Source organism: Rhinoderma darwinii, chromosome 1, assembly GCF_050947455.1.
Source record: "Rhinoderma darwinii isolate aRhiDar2 chromosome 1, aRhiDar2.hap1, whole genome shotgun sequence".
Classification (NCBI taxonomy): Eukaryota; Metazoa; Chordata; class Amphibia; order Anura; family Rhinodermatidae; genus Rhinoderma; species Rhinoderma darwinii.
Window position 1 is genome coordinate 427,638,192 of NC_134687.1, and position 6,756 is coordinate 427,644,947.

A 6,756-nucleotide genomic window follows, 5' to 3' on the forward strand; every position below is an offset into this window, starting at 1 on the left:
GCTGAGTGCCACGGCACCCCTCGCGGCACCCCGGTTGGGAACCACTGGTCTAGACAATTTAGGAACGTGATACTTTTGGCTCAGTCAAAAAAATCAAACATCTCATAGCCTAGATGGCACCTTTAGACAGACTAGAATATTTTTTCTTCGCTTAACTGTGGCGTAGAGAAGTGAAGTGACAGCCAAGAACTGCTGTGCCTACCACACTATTGCTATATGCCATGCCCGAGTACAAATTCTAGGTCCTGCTATTTGGTCATGGTTACTTCAGCACTGAGCCCCTTTTTGTACTTCTATAATCTGCATCACTGCCCAAGAGCTGTTGAACTTGGGTGGTGAGAGGAGGAAGGTCCACTGGGGTCTGATTCAGGTACCCAGGTGGTGTCATAATTCGGGAAGTGACCAACAGGAAGGGTAAACACAAGGAAGATATACAGAGTACCCAACCTGCTATTTGACTTTGCTGGTGATCACATTTTTTTTCCACATGCCCATTTGAATTATTCATACCGGGCTGTTTATCCAACATATATATCTCCTCACTTACCCGCCCCACCAATATAGAATATATTGGACTCAGTACCATAATTGTATTATCCGATGCTGCATTGTAATAGAACATTTTAATAGTACAGCAGTAAGACTGATAGGCATCACCAGGACAGTTTTCCATCCTGTTGTTTTCCCAGGGGAACTGCATAGCATCCTCCTTGCTACAGATAAGAGGCAGAAGATCAGATAATAAGGAGAGAGTTTGTTCTTGGGAAAATAAAAGAGAGGAAATGGTAAATGTAGAATAATTTAGGCTCACAAGTCTTAAGAGGAAAAAATATCTTGTGATCTTCAAAATAGTTTTCTGTACTTCTGTGATTTACTTCTTAGAAATCTTTCTCTTTGAAATCCTAAAGAACAAGACACCAATAAAATAAAATATAAAATCAGGTAAGCAGACCTTAGCCAAGACTGGTCTAATAACAGTTTGTTATAGTAGTATTATATGTTCACATGTAACTATGTTATGGAAATTTTGTGGAAAGCTGGATTCACACACAGCTCTGTTTTTCGTGGAGCCAGATCATAGTTGAGTAGAGAATCCTTGGATGATGTTTAGTTATTTCATCAATAACATATACATTTGTCCCATATGATAGAAGGTTACATCATATAAAGATTTATATAATTTCCATAGTGCTTCTTCCATTTGATAAAATTATTGCTAAATTTTTCATTTATTTCAAGGACACTTTCTGTTTTTTCATAAGAATATGACAAAGCACAAATATGAACATGTTTAGGTGCAGAGTATGTAAACCTGGAAATGCTCTGTCTAAAAGAAGATTTTACTGCTAAATCTGAAGACAATTAGAAGGACACAGGTTATGTGTCTGCCATCTTAGCATTATAGATCTAATCCTTTATACATTACGCTACAAAGTATGTTGTTTATTACATACTGATATTGCAATTGACAGTCAAATATTGTGCCCTTAGTATTTATCTGCTGATGATAAGCTGATCATATGTGTCAAGCTGCTGAAACCTGCCAGTTGCCAACGTTGCCTTGCACTCAATGTACAACTATGTCATACATGGTCACACGAGCCCTCAACTGGACATGATTGCCTAATAGGGCATATGGATAAGGTTCTGAGGGCTTATTTTTTTTAGGAGAATGCTTTGTTTGTTTTAAGGGCACAATTTTGGGGAACTTTTATAAATCTGTTGGGGAGGAATGGAAAAAAATGTTGCCATAGTTTTTGGGATTTTTTTTTACGGTGTTTACCGAGAGTTATAAATAATCTGTTAATCTTAACCCTTTAATGATGCAGCCTAATTTTAGCCTTAAGGCTCCGAGCCCATTTTTCAAATGTGACGTGTCATTTTATGTGCTAATAACTCTGGAATGCTTATACCTATACAAGCCATTCTGAGATTGTTTTCTCGCGACACATTGGACTTTATGTTAGTGGTAAAATTTGGTCAATATATTCAGTGTTTATTTGTGAAAAATAGTAAAATGTATAGAAAAATTTGAAAAAATTGCATTTTCTGATTTTAAATGTATCTGCGTGTAAGACAGATTCCGCACAAAATAGTTACTAGTTCACATTTCCCATATGTGTACTAAATGTTGGCATAATTTTTTTAACATTCTTTTATTTTTCTAGGATACTACAAGGCTTAGAACATAAGCAGCAATTTCTCATATTTTTAAGTAAATTTCAAAAGCCTTTTTTTTTTAGGTACCAGTTCAGTTCTGAAGGGGCTTTGAGTGGCCTACATATTAGAAACCCCCATAAAACACCCCCATTTTAAAAACTAGACCCCTCAAAATATTCAAAACAGCATTTAGAAAGTTTCTTAACCCTTTAGGCGTTTCACAGGAATTTTAAGCAAAGTAGAGGTGAAATTTACAAATTTCATTTTTTATGCAGAAAATCCTTTTTATTTCTTTTTTTTTCTGTAAAACAGAAGGTTTTACCAGAGAAGCGCAACTCAATATTTATTACCCAGATTCTTTTAAGAAATATCCCACATGTGGCCCTAGTGTGTTGATGGACTGAAACACAGGCCTCAGAAGCAAAGTAGCACATAGAGGATTTTGAGGCCTCCCTTTTATTAGAATATATTTTAGGCACCATGTCAGGTTTTAAGAGGTTTTGTGGTGCCAAAACTATCGAAACCTCCTAAAATTGACCCATTTGGGAAACTACACCCCTCAAGGAATTTATCAAGGGGTTTTGTGAGCATTTAGACCCAACAGGGTTTTTGCTGCATTTTGTGGAATTAGGCTGTGCAATTGAAAATCACATATTTTTCAGATAAAAGGTACACATTTTAAATTTTTACAAGGAATAAAGGAGAAAAAGCACCCCAACGTTTGAAAAGCAATTTCTCCCGATTACGGAAATACCCCATATGTGGTCATAAACTGCTGGTTGGACAAACGGCAGGGCTCAGAAAGGCAGGAGCGCTATTTGGCATGTAGATTTTGCTACATTGGTTTCTGGGCGCCATGTCGCATTTGCAGAACTTCTGAGGTACCAGTACAGGGGAAACCCCTTAAAAGTGACCCCATTTTGGAAACTAGACCCCTTGAGGAATTCATTGTAGTTTTCATGGGGTGCATGCGACTTTTTGATCAGTTTTTATTTTATTTTTTAAGAGGCGTGCTGACTAAAAAACAGCAATTTTACTATTGTTTTTTATCCCTTTTTTTTACAATGTTCACTGTGTGCTATAAAGTACATATTCACTTTATTCTGCGTGGCGATACGATTACGGCGATACCATATGTTTATAGTTTTTTTTATGTCTTTTACTTTTTGTGTTGCCTTATTCTAAGAGCCAGAACTTTTTTCTTTTTCCATGAAGAAAGCCGTACGAGGACTTTTTGATCTCTTTTTATTCTATTTTTTGGGAGGTGAAGTGACCAAAAATTGTGATTCTGGTATGGTTTATTGTTGTTTTCTTTTACAGCGTTCACTCTGCGGGATAAATAAGCAAATAGTTTTGTAGTTCAGGCCTTTACGGACGCAATGATACTAATTATGTATAGTTTATTTATATATTTTTTTAATAATAAGATAAGGGAAAAAGGGGGATTTTTACTTTTATTACTTATGACCTTTTTTTTTTTTTATACTTCTTTTTAACTTTTTTTTTTGTCCCACTAGGGGACTTCAGGGCAGGAGGCCCTGATCGCTATTCTAGTACACTGCACTACATGCGAAGCGCAGTTTATTAGAGCTGTGAGCTACTCACTGACAGCAAGCGTAGTGGGTCCTGACTTTGTCAGGACCCACTAGGCTTCCGTAGATGTCATAGCCGGAGGCCATTATTAGGCCTCCGGTTGCCATAGCAACCATCGACACCCGCGATCATGTCGCGGGACGTCGATGGTGTTTTAACCCCTGAGAAGCCACAATCGCTATTGAACGCGGCATCTAAGGGTTAATAAGCGGGAACCACCGCAATCGTTCCCTGATGAAGGAGCTGCGGCAACTGCTATACGAGACAGCAGTCGTCACAGCTCCTGTATACGCCGGAAGGGGGGCCAATATGGCATTTCCTCCCGTCAAGGTACTATTAGGTCATCATGACCTAATAGTACGTCCAGGAGCGACATTGCTCTGATTGGTCCATGAAAAATCACGGACCAATCAGAGCGATCACCGAACCAGGACTTATTGGTCCCGGGACGACTAGCTCCTGCCTTTCTGAGCCCTGCCGTTTGTCCAACCAGCAGTTTATGACCACATACTGTGTGTACGGAGTTTATCATGTGGGAGGAATAACCTGTTAGTTTTTTAGTACAGGTTATTACAGAAGCGGCGATACCAATTATGTGGATTTTTTATTATTTAAAATTTTTTTCAATAATAACACAAAACAAGAGAAAAACTTTTTTTGTTTTGTTTTTTACTCTTATTTATGATTGTTTTTTCTGTAAACTTTATTTGACTTTTTTTTCAATTTTGTTTAGTCTCATTATGGGACTTGTCCATTTAATCCTTTCACTTTACACACAGTAATAATGTCCCCTTTGTGTCCCATACAGTAACAATGCCTCTTTTAGTGCCCCATACAGTTATGATGCCACTTTGTGCCCCCATACAGAAATAATCCCCACTAAAGCGGCCTCATATAGCACTAATGCCACACAGGGGCGTAACTAGGAAACACTGGGCCCCATAGCAAACTTTTGACTGGGCCCCCCTCCCCTGGGTGCCACACACAGCCCGCCCTTGTAGATAGTGCAACCTATTAGTAGTGCTATACAGCCCCCTCCTGTAGACAGTGCTACACAGCTTCCCTGTAATCAGTGCTATACAACCCCCCCCTGTAGACAGTGCTATACAGCAAGTAAAAATTATACAAGAAATATTGGTCCGCTCACCACCCATTCGAAGTAAAGACGCCACATTCCATAATTATTCAGTGCACAGGCAAGAGAGCTATGTCAGGAGTAGATAGAAAACCAAGGGAAAAAATTAGAGGTCTAGCACACGATATGATGTGAAAAAATAGAAAACGGCTTATTTAAGTCAAAATTAAAACAAGAAATTAAAAAATCCCGGGAGAGAATGCCTACGCGTTTTGAACTTTTCAGTTCTTAATCATGCCCCCCATAGCTGCCCCCACAGTATAATGCCACCCATAGCTGTCCCCACAGTATAATGCCCCCCATAGCTGCCCTCACGGAATAATGCCACCCATAGCTGCCCCCACAGTATAATGCCCCCCATAGCTGCACCCACAGTATAATGCCATCCATAGCTGTCTGCACAGTATAATGCCCCCCATACAGTATAATGCCCCCATAGCTGTCTCCACAGTATAATGCCCCCACAGTATAATGCCGTCCATACAACATAATGCCCCCATATAGTAAAATGCTCCTATAGCTGCCACAGTATCAGCCCCCCTTCCCTACCCAGTATAATGCCCCATAGTACCTAATAGAAAAATAATAACATAATTACTTTCCTATCCCAGTTCCCAGGATGGGTGGCGGATCCTTCTCCTCCGGTCTGTGCTATGAGTGTCTCGGCGCAGACAGGCGCGATGACGTCACAACATCACGCTCATTGCTCCAATATTTAGAAAGCGGGACCAGCGCGGTCAGCGCTGTGTGGCTAAAGGGGGCCCAGTTACAGTAGCCTATGGCAGAGCAGGGAGATACCTCCCTGCTCTGTCATAGTGTTTAATAGCATCTGAGTCCGAAGGACGCAGACACTATTGAATGTGGCGTCGCTACCGCTGTAGCAGCCATAGCGGCTGCTAGTGGAGCCTCTGGGCATGGAGGGCCCGTTCCGCCTAGCGGCATGGGCCCCCTTATGCCACGGGCCCCGTTGCAGCCGCTATGGCTGCTACAGCGGTAGTTACGCCACTGATGCCACACATGACTGTGCATGACACCTTTCCATCAAATCCTTGGGAGTTATGGAAATCCTTGTAATAGCTGGTGTAGTTTCCCAGGTGCCAGATCCCACTAATGTGACTTTTTAAATCATCTGAAATGTCATAAAAGTGTCTCCTTTGTGCTCTAATATAGTAATATTGCCACCTTTAGTGCCCCCATACAGCAATAATGCCTTCTTCAATGCCCCACGCAGTAATAATGCCTCCTGTAGTGGCTCCATACAGTAATAATGCCTCCTTAATGCCCCCTTCCTGCCCCATAAAGTGAAAATGCATCCTATATTGCCCCCTTTGTGCCCCCATACAGTAACAATGCATTTTTAGTGCTCGCATACAGTAATAATGCTTCCTTTATTACCTCCACACAGTGATAATGCCTCCTTTATTGCCCCCACATAGTAACAATGCTTTTTTAGTGCCCCGCTTGTGCCCCAATATAGTAATAATGCCTCCTTTATTGCCTCCACACAGTGATAATGCCTCCTTCATTGCCTCCACACAGTAATACTGCCTCTTTTAGTGGGCCCCATACAGTGATAATGCCACCTTTAGTGCCCCATTTGTACCCCCGTACAGTAATAATGCCCCTTTTGTGCCCCCATACAGTAACGATTCCTCTTATAGTGCCCTTTTGTGCCCCTATATAGTAACAATGCCTTTTTAGTGCCCCCTTTGTGCCCAATACAGTAATAATGCCTACTTTTTTGCCTCCACACAGTGGTAATGCCTCCTTTAGTGCCCCCTTCGTGCCTAAATACATTAATAATGCCTCCTTTAGTGTCCCCATACAGTAATAATGCCTCATTTATTGCTCCACACAGTAATAATGCC